Source organism: Orbicella franksi, chromosome 9 (assembly GCF_964199315.1).
Source record: "Orbicella franksi chromosome 9, jaOrbFran1.1, whole genome shotgun sequence".
Taxonomy (NCBI): Eukaryota; Metazoa; Cnidaria; class Anthozoa; order Scleractinia; family Merulinidae; genus Orbicella; species Orbicella franksi.
The window spans coordinates 15470743-15483616 of NC_138153.1; the positions used below are offsets into that span (position 1 = coordinate 15470743).

General features: G+C 38.6%; 1 long non-coding RNA gene across 1 annotated transcript in view; it reads left to right on the plus strand.

Moving 5' to 3' along the window:
- LOC145498763 (uncharacterized) overlaps window positions 1–5082 on the plus strand; it is a 63275-nt gene extending 58193 nt beyond the window's left edge. The window contains exons 2-3 of the long non-coding RNA XR_014050885.1: window positions 3934–3999; window positions 4082–5082. This is a non-coding gene — a long non-coding RNA (uncharacterized LOC145498763). The remainder of the gene's footprint in view (window positions 1–3933; window positions 4000–4081) is intronic.
- The last annotated feature ends 7792 nt before the right edge of the window (window positions 5083–12874 follow it).

The following is a 12874-nucleotide window of genomic DNA, read 5'->3' on the forward strand; positions in this document are numbered from 1 at the left end:
TGCAAATAGAGCAACGCTCTCTGGGTCAGATAAAACCAGCCTGCCACTTCCATGCTCTTTCTTCTTTATATTGTTAATCCAGTCGGGGAAAGAGCGCATTACTACATGAGCATCATGAAAGAGGCTCATTTCAAAATGTGCAATAATGGCGAAAGCGACGAGTCGTTTAAGAAAAGGTTTACAGCTGAACGATCCAGGCAGTTTGACATCTTACATGCAAAAGAAGCAACTTTTCTAGGTGCGGATGGCTGTTCAGAAAGGGCGAGTGAGTTTTCCATGCAAGGGTACCAGTTGAAGCCCAGTGATGGAAGAAAACTGAACTTCTCCATCAAAGAGCACAGAGCAATGGTGGAAAAGTTGAATGTCATATTGAAAGATGTAAAGGAACACGATTCCACACTCTTTCAGTCCAATGGGCTTGCTTTAAAGCAGGGCGAAGAATTTGCCCACAGTTTTAATGTAAAACAGATTAAATGTACAGAAGCTAAGTTGACGAAGGTCACGCAGGACATGGAAGCACTAGAAAATAAGGAGAGCAATTATAACAGCATATTCAAAGGCATACTCAAACAGCACATCAACAAAAGGAGAAGGGAAAAAGAAAACCGTAGAAAGTCAAATGAAAGAAAGAGGAAGCGGACTGAAAACAACGTCCAACGAGTTTATGGAATCTGTGTTGGAAACCCGCTAGGAAATGATCTTCCACAATGCCTTGTGTACCCTCCTAGAACGGCCGTCCCGGAAGTGTCTTAAAGTTGAGGATGTTGCCACGTCGATATTTAGAAGAGATGGGCCATACATAGCACAGCTCTTGGAAGGGAATTATTTCACCAATCCTGCAAGAAGCAGAATCACCACCAACCTTGAGCGGGAAGTCAGAGATTATGTTTACACCTTCATGTACCCTGAAGAGTACACTCTGGCGGAAAGCATTGCTGCTTCTTACAGCATTGGTGAAAGAGACTCCCATAGCAGCACAAGCGGCGACGAAGAACTCGACGACAGCGGAGATGAAGATGAGTGCCAGTGAAAGTTGCATTCGAAAATAACAGTGTTAAATACTTCTTTTCAGTAGCTACAAATGCTTTTTGTCACCAAACGTTTTTTTAAAGCAGAAGGAAAGTTTGTAATAAATTTATATCCTGCCTTCTGTGTTTATTCTATAGCAATTTTTTTGATATTCAAACATTATGCCATTTTAAAGTTTTACTAAAATATTTGACGTGACCCCCCCTTTTTCCCTTATTTTTTTGGGATGGCCCCCCTTCGAAAGCCATTTTTTTTCGCATGGCCCCCCCCAAATCCCACCAGCCCCCCCTACCTTATAAAAAATGAACGGTCCCCTAGGTGGAAAATTTTTTTTGGTGTTCAAATAGCTTACATTGTGGTTTTACTAATCAGTTCTGGCTGGAAATTACATTCCGGACGCGACCACTGACTGAAGTGTGTCACTTGACACTCTGTGACTGCTTGACCTTTTGTTTGAAAACATGCTTACAATATAATGTTAGTTGTTTATTAAAGTTTTATTTACCAGCAAACAATAGAAGTCTGTTCTGCTGTCATTTATAGTGTGAAATTAGATCGGTTTCTTTTCCCTTGACGCTCCTTTTTCCCACGTTCAGTTGCATGTTTCACCACCGTTGATCCGGTCGCGGAAAATCATCGTCTGTTCTGCTTTCATGTTCTACCTTGAGACAACTGGTTATCTGGTGATGACGTTTGTTGGTTCGTGCAGTCTTTTCACATTTTTGCCTGAGGCCCGGTGAGACTCGGGTAACCTCGTAATAAACGGTCGGTTTCAAGCGTGATCAGATTTTGCCGACCAGTTGTTTGAGGGTTTGGCAGCCAGAGAACTCTGAGGACTCCACTGATAAATTCAAAGGTTCAGGTAAGAACTACTTTGGAGCTGAACTAGCTGAATCAGCCTATATATTTAATATTCAGTGATAATGTTTAAGCAATGTGTGCGGGAAAAGCCGGCGCAGGTTTTCAAACTGTATTCGCCACTGTATTGTATTTCAAACCCAACGGAAAGTGCAGCTTCAGTGAAGACAGTGAAAGCAAGAAAAGGCCTGATATGTCTCAGAACTTGGAAGGGTTTTCGAAATTGTCAGTGCATTCATCCACAGTGATCCTACTTCCAAGTGTAATTTCAATTCTGTAATTTTAACGACCAGTAAAATCCGATCCCGGTGCTGCAGTCGATGATGACCGCTTTTTAACGCGTCGAACGTTAAAACACGAGCTATTGAAACACATTTGCCGCGTCTTGGACAACTGACGAGATATTGAAATGATTATTTTTTTCCGGTGTAAGAAAGTATTGTTTCCATCGGTTTCTTTACTGAAGTCCGATCGTGTTCTTTATATAACTGAAGGCTGATTACCTATTGCTGCCTTTTGGTATCGCCGAAAATTTGCCCTGAAAGAGCTGTTGACCAACACACCTGATTGATCTAGTTCAATGCTAATTGTACTGTACTTTGGGATTTGAAAGGGAATACAAAGGCTTGCCATGTCAAAGGTGAGAAAAGACCAGAAGGCAGTCATGTCATTCCAGATTTCGTTCTTTCGGTGTCGAAAGCGCCAGGAGAATAATGTGTAATTTAATTTCTTATGCGTTCCCATTTGTTAACGCGCGTGTTTTTCGCACATTCAGTTTCTGTTAGAGAACAAGTTATTTTGCATGCCTGCGTTGTTACCGGAAATGGAGACATTTCGCCTTTATTGTCCTTCTTTTTATGATGGCACAGACAGTGATTTTGTGGTGGAACAATCATCGCGCGGCTCAGTTCATGTAGCTTAGGCAAAGCGCGAAACATGGCACGCGAAAAAATAGGGGAGGGGCGTGGCACCAGTTCACACCATTCACTGAATTCACGCTTCTGGGATATAGTTTGATGACGAAATGAGCGGTAAAAAATTATTCCACAATTATTTTTCTTAAACAGTTAAATCCTTGCTTCTTTGACTTGCCCCAGGGAATGTAATTTTCAGCAATGTAACATCAGTTAAAATCTAAGACATTTCATTTAATTCTCTCATGAATGAGCTATTTTTGTGAACATAGTTCTTGATCTAGATCTTACATTGAGGGGCCCGATAGTATCACCAGTTTTGTATATTATTATGTGTCCGTGGCTGTATGCGTATTTGGATGCATGTGTGTGTGTGTGGATGGGGGGAGGATGCCGATATAAGAGGGATTGTGCAGTATGTTACATTTTCTAGAACATATCATTTTTCAGGTGTAAAATTAACTGCGTGAACTATAAGAAGCACAGCTAAAGATGCTGCAAACGTTACCCGATGTCATGGACTGGTACCCGAGAAAAGATGAGCAAATTTGTTGATGAAATCACGAGATTAACTTTGTGAATCTTTTATGCTGATCGTCCAGTGTATATTTATGACATTACAGTGATCTGATTGATACATTTTGTTAACGAGTTAACGAGTAATGATGCTGTTAATAGCAATACTTTTACTGTGAACGGCCTTTAACATTCCAACAATGCCGGGGTCTTTGCTGCGAAACTTTGCACTTAACTGTGTGAAACTTTTACGGTGAACGGCCTGTAACATCCCAACAATGCCGGGGTCTTTGCTGCGAATGTTTGCACTTAACTGTGTGAAACTTTTACGGTGAACGGCCTGTAACATCCCAACAATGCCGGGGTCTTTGCTGCGAAACTTTGCACTTAACTGTGTGAAACTTTTACGGTGAACGGCCTATAACATCCCAACAATGCTGGGGTCTTTGCTGCGAAACTTTGCACTTAACTGTGTGAAACTTTTACGGTGAACGGCTTTGAACATCCCTTCAATGGGTATTTATGAAATTTTTACGGTTAACTACCTCTAGGAATGTGAGTGTCTTTGGTTGTTTAGCTTTCAAGTTAAATTAATTTGTGAAAGTTGTGTTGACAGTGCTTTGCAGTCTTGGGTAAGGCATGGATCAGTGACATGGACTGAGATGAATCACCAACATTCAAGGTATGCATTATCAAGATTTTTTTTACTCGTTTTATGATAAAGATTCTAATGTGGTTTATACACTTTTATCTCGCAATTCCAGAGTGGGAAGCTCATAGAAGACAGTTGTCCAAAGAAAAAGAAAAACACGTTTTTCAATACTTTTGAGGTAAACATGGTGTTACTAATCAGCACTAAACCAGCTCCCTTTGGTTGTTTTAAGGAGCTGGCATAACCCTTTATTTTTCAAAAAAATCATTAGAAATAATTTTAAACTACTAAATCGGGGTAAACACATAAAGTGTGTTGCTGATGTTGAAATTACAATCATTATTGGGCTAGCAATGTAGAAGTAAGGCTGATATGTAGTAGTAAAGGACTTCAATATTATTTTTTGTTCATTTCCCTTACAGCGTTATATAAAAGTAATTTTGCAACAGGCATTTCTTTGGTGAAAGCAAGTTTGATCTGAATGTCTAGAAGGATTAGAGGGATCTTATTTTAAACATAAGTGTGAACCGTTTTAGATGTCAGAACGTAAAGTGCCAAACTGTCACACGTATGCTGAACCTGGAAGGCATCTGAAGTATCGGAAAACAACGTGCTGGGAGACACCTTGTCCGATCCGCTTAAGACATAAATGGTAAGTTGTATTGTTTTTAAGTGATAACATAATCATAGTGTAGATTTTGCTCATAGCGGCAAAAATAACCACATATTGCTAATTTATCTCTAATAATAGTCAACAGACAATAGGCTGTTGAATAAAGGTCCTAAACAATGCGTTTGTTTTTAATCTAGGTCAAAACGCTGGCCAGAACATTTTTTCGCCAATAATTGCCTTGCTGGCATTTACAATGTTACCCTTTACTGCTGGCTGGCTACTTGGCTAATTGCCATTTTTCTAGCTCGGTATTCAAAATTTTCATTATGTCTGGCTGGGAGTTTTATGAAATAAAGTCGATCTTGCTAGCAGTGAAGAGCGGATATTTTTTTCCCAGGAAAGTTAATTATTAATGGTAATTGACGTGGGAGCACAGAATCAGTGCTTGGGAAGTCACATATTAAATTTCCAGTTAAAGTGTCGTTGGGTACTCCTGATCAGGTTAACAACTCGGTTAAAACTTCCGTGAAGGCAAGAAGACTACTACGATGTCTCCCTTGCAGAACAATGTAAAATACTCAAATTTATTTTCTGGTAGAAAAATATAAAATTATCTTCATAAATAACTGTAAGCCTTTAGGGTCACCAAGGTTAAGTGAAATAAGGGTGTTGCGACGAAGCTCTTGAAACTTAAATTTGCAAATGTTCTTTAGACATTCTTCATCGGCAGATCGGGAACTTCAGGGTGCGTTGTAGACGAAAATAACACGCCGGTATTCAGCGTCGGTTACATGCGGGGAATAAATTTGCGTCTACCGCCACACAGACTACTTATGTTATGTAACTTGTTTTGCATTTCAGGCTTGGGCCAAGAGAGACCAGGCTTTTGGCTCATCTTGGGCCAAGATGAGCCTTTTGCAGTGATTTGCTGTCAGGACCTCACAAGCTAGGTGAGGCCACCGGAGATAAACATAATTAAGGGGCTCAAGCTTCAATACTTAGAGCCATGACTTTTCTGATAAACAAAGTTGCTCTCAAATTTTAATGAATCGTTAAAAATGACTATTCATTAAGCTAGAACATAATCAAATAGGTTGTAGGTAATGAAATACGAACGAGCATGGCTAAGACCGGGATTTTCAAGATCACAAAAATCATGATCTTGTTGGTGATTTCAGGATTTAATCTTTTAAAAATGTTTTGTTCAAAATATTATGTTTTGTGTCTCCCTTCAAGGAAAAAAGTTTACTTTAAGTAAATTATAATAGTCCGCAAAGATTTGAGATAAAAATAAACTACAGAACTCTTTTAATGCCGTACCAATCCGTCAGAACGACGTTGAATCTTTGTAAAGAGCCGAAGATGTGTAGTTTTAGCGCGGCTTTTGTCGAACCAGTGTTCGTATGATAATTTTTCAGACGGTTTTTGTTTTCATTGTTTAGCTTGAGGGCAGAAGATGATGTTCGATTCGCTTCTGTGTCGAAAAAGGCATCTATTATGGTAAGCTAGACTCTTATAATCAAAGCCCTCTTTTCTGTTACAATGTGCGTTCTCACAGTGACATGCATTCTTGTCAATGAGAACCATCATCATTTATTAATGCCTTCATTCAGTGCTATCTAATGCTGATAATATACAGCTAGATGCGTGCAGATAGTTGTAAATGGGTGGGTTTTTTAAACTGCCTGGTGCTCTGACAGGGTCGACGTTTAGAAATAAAGAAACCTCTATTTGGCCGGTAAATTGTTCAACAAGTTTTCACAAGCTTTCGACTTGGTTACGTTATGTAGGTAGACTGTTCAGGATTTCACTTTCACCAAGAACTTCTAAATTGCAGGAGAAATTCTTTCTGACCAGGAAATGTTCGCGAAAGAACGAATTCAGTTACAATGTCACGATTCAGTTTTCACCACTGAGAAGGAATCCCCTCTTCTAAACAATTTCTATTACAAGCTGCTATCGCCGAGGGCTCAACTCTGAATAATTTATATCTCATTGGTAAGGGGGCTTATAATGGGAAGAATTTTAGCAATTGAGATTCGCGGAGTATATGAAAGAGGGAGCTTTTCAAACGAATTTTATTGTACGAAAATTTCATAGCACAGTCTCGAGAGGATTTGGGAAAATCAGCCTTGATCAAATGCGGTGCGATGTTGTTTTCAGCGCCATGGTTTCCTATGTTGTTCAGTATGAATTTAGTAAAAAATGCAAATGCAATTTTGAAGGTTGAATGCGTTGTACATACCAAGAAGATGTAAATTACAGACCGAAAATGTCGAGCGAAGAGCACTTCATAAAAGAATTGAATGCGGAAATTTTGGATGGAGATTCCGCGAAATTTTTACAAAATATTCACAGAAAGTCCGGGCCATTGTCAGAAATGGATATGCGGTGACGTCATGAGAAATGGCAATGTGGCCGCCAAAGCTAGGCACACTATACAAAGTCCCTTCCGAGCTCTTTTCGGGGCTTAAAGCAGCCTTTTCCCACAAGGCTTTGCACACAGTACAATATAACAATGAAGTTTTAGTTGAGTGTGGAAAAAATGGCGGCTAGCGAAGCGTCTTCGAGTTTCGAGGAAAAAACCTCACTGTTTTGTGCTATTTTTGCTCTGGTTTTTACACGACAAGACTCCAAATAGATGGAAAAATCAGCTACGTTGCAATTTTTTTCCTCTTTGAAAAAAATATGTCGTTAATGTCTATAAAATTTGCTTTCATTTGGTGGTATTTTTGTATTGGTCCACGACTGCGTCGCTTGGTCCAAGGTTTTTAAAGATGAAATATTGTAGTTTCGCCACATGCGTCTGTTATTAACCGATCGCGCTGACCATGCAGTGGACCCGATTTCAAGCTGTGTTTACTTTATTCCCCGACAGGCAATGGAAAAGCACCACGATTTCCTCAAGAAACACTGTAGATAAGATATAAGGCCTCTTTAGAAAGAGGCTTTTCTACCAAATCCGCGAAGTTGTCGGCAAAACCGTCGGAAGAGTTCAATATTTCTTGAACAAGACATTTGTGGAGGAAATTGAAAGCGGGACTGTTGAGAAGATTGAAGGGTAAGTGTATTTCACTATTACATTGTACATAAGCTTATAAACAATAACAGGCAGAAAGAGTCTGTAAATTGCTTAAGCTCTGTTTCACCTGGGTTTCCAAACTCGCGCTGCACAGCTGACGTAAGGTTTCGCCTACAGAGATGTGAAAAACTTGCCTGGTGCTTTTGTGGGCACAGACACTGTGGTCGTGATTTGTAATTGGGGTTTGATTGACATCTTTTTTTTTTTTGAAAAGAAAAAAACCTGTATTAGCCTTGGCTAAGAAATGAACTATTCCTTTGATTGATCCAAACTGCAGATTCAACTAGAGATCAGCAGCCTTCTCCTACCCTTACCTTGCCTATCAACCTAAGTAACAAATGCAATTCCACAAACTTAAAAGAAAACCAATACCCAATGCTATCCTCCTCCCTCCATAAAGCCAAAAAGAATACAAAAAAAATATCCTCCACCCCTAAAAATAATCCACAAGTTTGCTTGAAGGTAATTCTGCATGCTGAAAAACAAGTAATGAGTTGTGATGCATGGATAAAGGAAAAATAGGGGTATTATTTATATTGTGTATATTTTTTTCATGTCTATTTTTTTAAGTCATGCACAGGAGGAATTCAGGTATATCAATATTAATTGTTACATTTTCTTTTAAGAATAATAACCGGAGAGCCAAAGGCGTCAATGAAACCCACTGCTACACAGAAATGGGTGAAAAATAAAAGAGCAGGAGGTGGTGCAGTCATTCCTTGCAACTGGCTATTGCATGTTGCGAAAGGAGGAGAAAGCTTCAAAAAAGTGACCAAAATAAGAAATGCTATTAGGTCAATAGGATCTTCCACTGATGGTTTTCAAGACATGGAAATAAGAGTACGAGTAAAATTCACTTTTGATACATGTAGCTGTGGTAAGGTACAACAAAACTTGGCTGAAAATTTGAATATAATTCGATACTTCCTTATTTTGAACAAAAACACAGCCACAAAAAGTCCCCTTTAAATACAGATCTATCAATTCTAGATTTATCATTATGGATAAAAATAAAAGATAAGAAAGTGAACCTTGCTTCTTGTTAATAAAGGGCTCTTTGTTAAAATTTACTCCCAGAAAGTTGGATATGGTTGGGGGTCATGTGAAGGATCTGGCATGTACTGGCCTAGTACCTGCTTTGAGAAAATTATGGTATCTTCCCCTATGATATTCCAAAAATTCAGTATAGTATGATGACATCATGTAAAATAATACTGACTGAATTTCACTTTTGATGGCTATAAGTGTGGATTAACTATATTGGTCACTAACTTCACAATCGTTTATGTCTTGCAGGTTATGACAAGAAAGCAATAAAAGAGGAAAATGAAGTTTTAATATGGTGAAAATGACATAATCAAATGACTAATAAATGCTTATAGTGAAGTAGCTTTTGAATAAAAAAAACTGAAAATGCTTTTAGTGAATCAGTAGCTGTTTAATAACCTTGCTTGTACACAGAACACAAATCCTGTGACAATTTTGGTGTGCAGAAGAAGGAAGTGTCTGAGGCAGCAGCAAAGAGAGATATCTAAAATGGGGTAGTGAAATTATAATAGTGTAGTGGCATACAATATTTTTAAACCTGGATAAAAGTAAACATTCACTTTTATTACCTATTTTTCCAATGCACAATAAATTCATACAATCTGAATAAAATATTGCAACTTTTGCTTAAGGACACTGGTAGCATCTTCTTCTAAAACTCACTGAAAAACTTCCATATATGATATGACACATGGAAAGGATGAAATAAACTTCCCGTTTTAAAACAATTCTAACCTGTTCTACATTGAATCACAAAAAGTTGAGATTGTTGAGATTCACTGCCCCAGAGCACATGTTGCAAAAGGGTCAAGATTTAAGAAAAGAAATGAATAGAAAATTCACAAAAATCCACATTACTGCAACTGTCTTCATTACCTGATAGAGATGATATAAAATCAATATTTCAGCTGGATTACCTTTCATATTGCAACAGCAAACAGTTTAGCTTAAATTAAAAGTGGTGATCAGCGCTGTCGAGGCCAAAATCAGCCTTTGTTGATCTTCGGCAGTCCTGGGTTGTGGAACGATACCTCGTTCAAAGTAAGTCGCATTAGTACAGTTTATCTGGAGAAAATTAGGAGAAAATTGGTTCGAATCGGGAGTAAAATTAATTACACGAATAAAGCGAATCCAAGTAAAACGCCTACTAGTTCGAATTATTCGCAGGTTCCAGAGATCGCGAGATTAATAGATGGGGAGGATTCCACCGTATTATTGTTGTAGTTTGTTATGCGACGTCCCCGCCGACAGATTTCTTTTCGCTCGCCATTCCTCTCGGTCTTAGTCCCTTTCGCGGTCCAGACAATGTTTTGGTTTTGCCTGAGCCAATCAGAGTACAGGAAATTATATATCCATTTCTGGTAATGGCCCGGACAGCATATCGTTATTGTTCTTTGTTGAAGCGACCTTTGGGGAAATTAGCCGATCACTTCAACACTCTTTGTTTGGTTGCTTCTCTTTTTAGTTCCACCATTGATGACTTCGGTACAATACTCACAACGTTCTCTTACTGCTACTCTTGACTGGTTACAGCAATTACTAAAACTACGAGGAGCAAACTTGTCACGTTCCTTTTAAAGGGACAACCACGTCATCCATCAAATCAATGTCAAACTGTCAATTAGGCTAACGTAATGTCATGCGCAGTTCGAATAAGGTTCTATTGCGACTGCGCACCAAGCTACTTAGCATATTTTCCTTCGAGGTTATCGAGGCTGACTAAAACATTTTTTAGGCCTTGATTTTAACCGACTATTCTTAACCCTTTGAATACCAACTACGCATATATGCGTAATTTATGGTCGTGCTCTTTGTACCACTTGTGACGTCATCAATTTAAATGTCATCAGATATTCTTGATAAGCAGATAGTAGTGCTAGGCTAACCCTTTCCGCACAATGGTCAGGTTTAGATATCGACGACATTCCGACGTCGCAAATTGAAAAACAACGTTATCAATTTTGGTGCAAAAACGGTGGTAAAATGGTCCACAATGCCTATGATTGATCAAGGTCCATTTCTAGGCTTCGCCCGTAATTAACATCCAACTTTTCACTGCAGCCAGAAAGAACATACAATGCAAAAGGTAGCCAGTGTAAAAGGGCCGAGAAAAACAGAAAGGAAAGAGCCAACAAACGAAATTGAGAACGGTTAATGACAAAAAAAAAAAAACAAAACAAAACAAAAAAAAAACTGGCTTATGCGCATGCCCGGACTTGAAGTTTTGCTCAATTTTGTACCTAAATCCTCGAAAAATCTCTCCTTTTAGTAAAAAAAAAAAAGCTTTCTTTTTTAGCAAAACTTAGGCTTATTTAGCGTCATGGCAGCTAAAAAAACCTGACTAAACGCTTAAAAACGGTATTTTTTGGCGAAAGTTTGGTATTCTAAGGGTTAAGTGGTTGACCTAAATAAGGTAACGTGAGCAATATAAAAGTTACAATCTTCGTTCTTACCGATTAAAAGTTTAGGATAACACTAAGTTAAAAGATAAAAGTTGTTGTTAAATTTTTCATACAACATAAGTATTACAAGAAATGGGTTTCCAAACTCCCAGCTTCGTGGGCGGGATTTCCAGTTAAAACTATCCATCTCGTTAACTGGACGTGCTCTTGGTACAAACATCCTCTAACGAGGTGCCGCTGCTATTGTAAGGAATCTTTTCTTTGTTTGGGTCGAAGTGCGAACTAGGAATAAATTACTTAAACATCGTTATCAAACTCCTTGAAAAGGTCAGTAAAAAGGGCGAGGTTTGACTGAAAAAGTGGACAGGAGACTAGAAATAAGTCAAGGAGTCTAACGCGACTAATTCCAAAAAGAGCGCTTCCAAAATCTAGATTTCAATTTTTATTTCATTTTCTCGATCGACACCCGTGAGTAAACAAACGAGTTGCTGGACAACGCAGCTGAACCGAAAACATGTAGTGCAGCAACGGTGCTCGCAGAACATGAATATACCAAGGCGTCCTACAAAGAATCGGCTAACAAATTATTCAAGTAGATACTACATTCAAAATAGTGAGATTACATGGTACTATTTCCAGTGTAACAACAGTCAAGTAATTTACACATATTTCGCTGAAGAACTAGTTCCTAGGAAACGCAGCACCTGCGTACACGTCAACAACGATAAGAAAGGCAACATGTTTTAAACACCTAAAATATTCCAATATTATATTTCAAATTACCCAACACCTATTTCTTAAAACATTATCATTAACTTTTTACCCATTATTACAACGAAAAACTATGGTTGTGAATTTATATCTTGCTTGCATTTTTATTGTTTTGCATCTTGTTTCAAGTGACGTGATTCGACTGTAACTTTCACGCATTTTGAACTGCCCAGATAATATAACGATAAAGTTGCCGTGGCACTTGATTTTAAACGACACAGCGTGTTCAGCTGTTTCAGGGAGTTCTGAATGTTTGACTATGTGCAGTGATATAGACAACCAGTAACTTGCAAATCTTAGTGTGTCTACAGCGTGTAAATGGTAGCTCTTCGCGAAACCTTGGATAAAAGTTGTTGTTAAATATTTCATACAACATAAGTGTTACAAGGAATGGGTTTCCAAACTCCCAGCTTCGTGGGCGGGATTTCCAGTTAAAACTATCCATCTCGTTAACTGGACGTGCTCTTGGTACAAACATCCTCTAACGAGGTGCCGCTGCTATTGTAAGGAATCTTTTCTTTATTTGGGTCGAAGTGCGAACTAGGAATAAATTACTTAAACATCGCTATCAAACTCCTTGAAAAGGTCAGTAAAAAGGCCAAGGTTTGACTGAAAAATTGGACAGGAGACTAAAAATAAGTTAAGGAGTCTAACGCGACTAATTCCAAAAAGAGCGCTTCCAAAATCTAGATTTCAATTTTTATTTCATTTTCTCGATCGACACCCGTGAGTAAACAAACGAGTTGCTGGACAACGCAGCTGAACCGAAAACATGTAGTGCAGCAACGGTGCTCGCAGAACATGAATGTACCAAGGCATCCTACAAAGAATCGGCTAACAAATTATTCAAGTAGATACTACATTCAAAATAGTTAGATTACACGGTACTATTTCCAGTGTAACAACAGTCAAGTAATTTACACATATTTCGCTGAAGAACTAGTTCCTAGGAAACGCAGTACCTGCGTACACGTCAACAACGATAAGAAA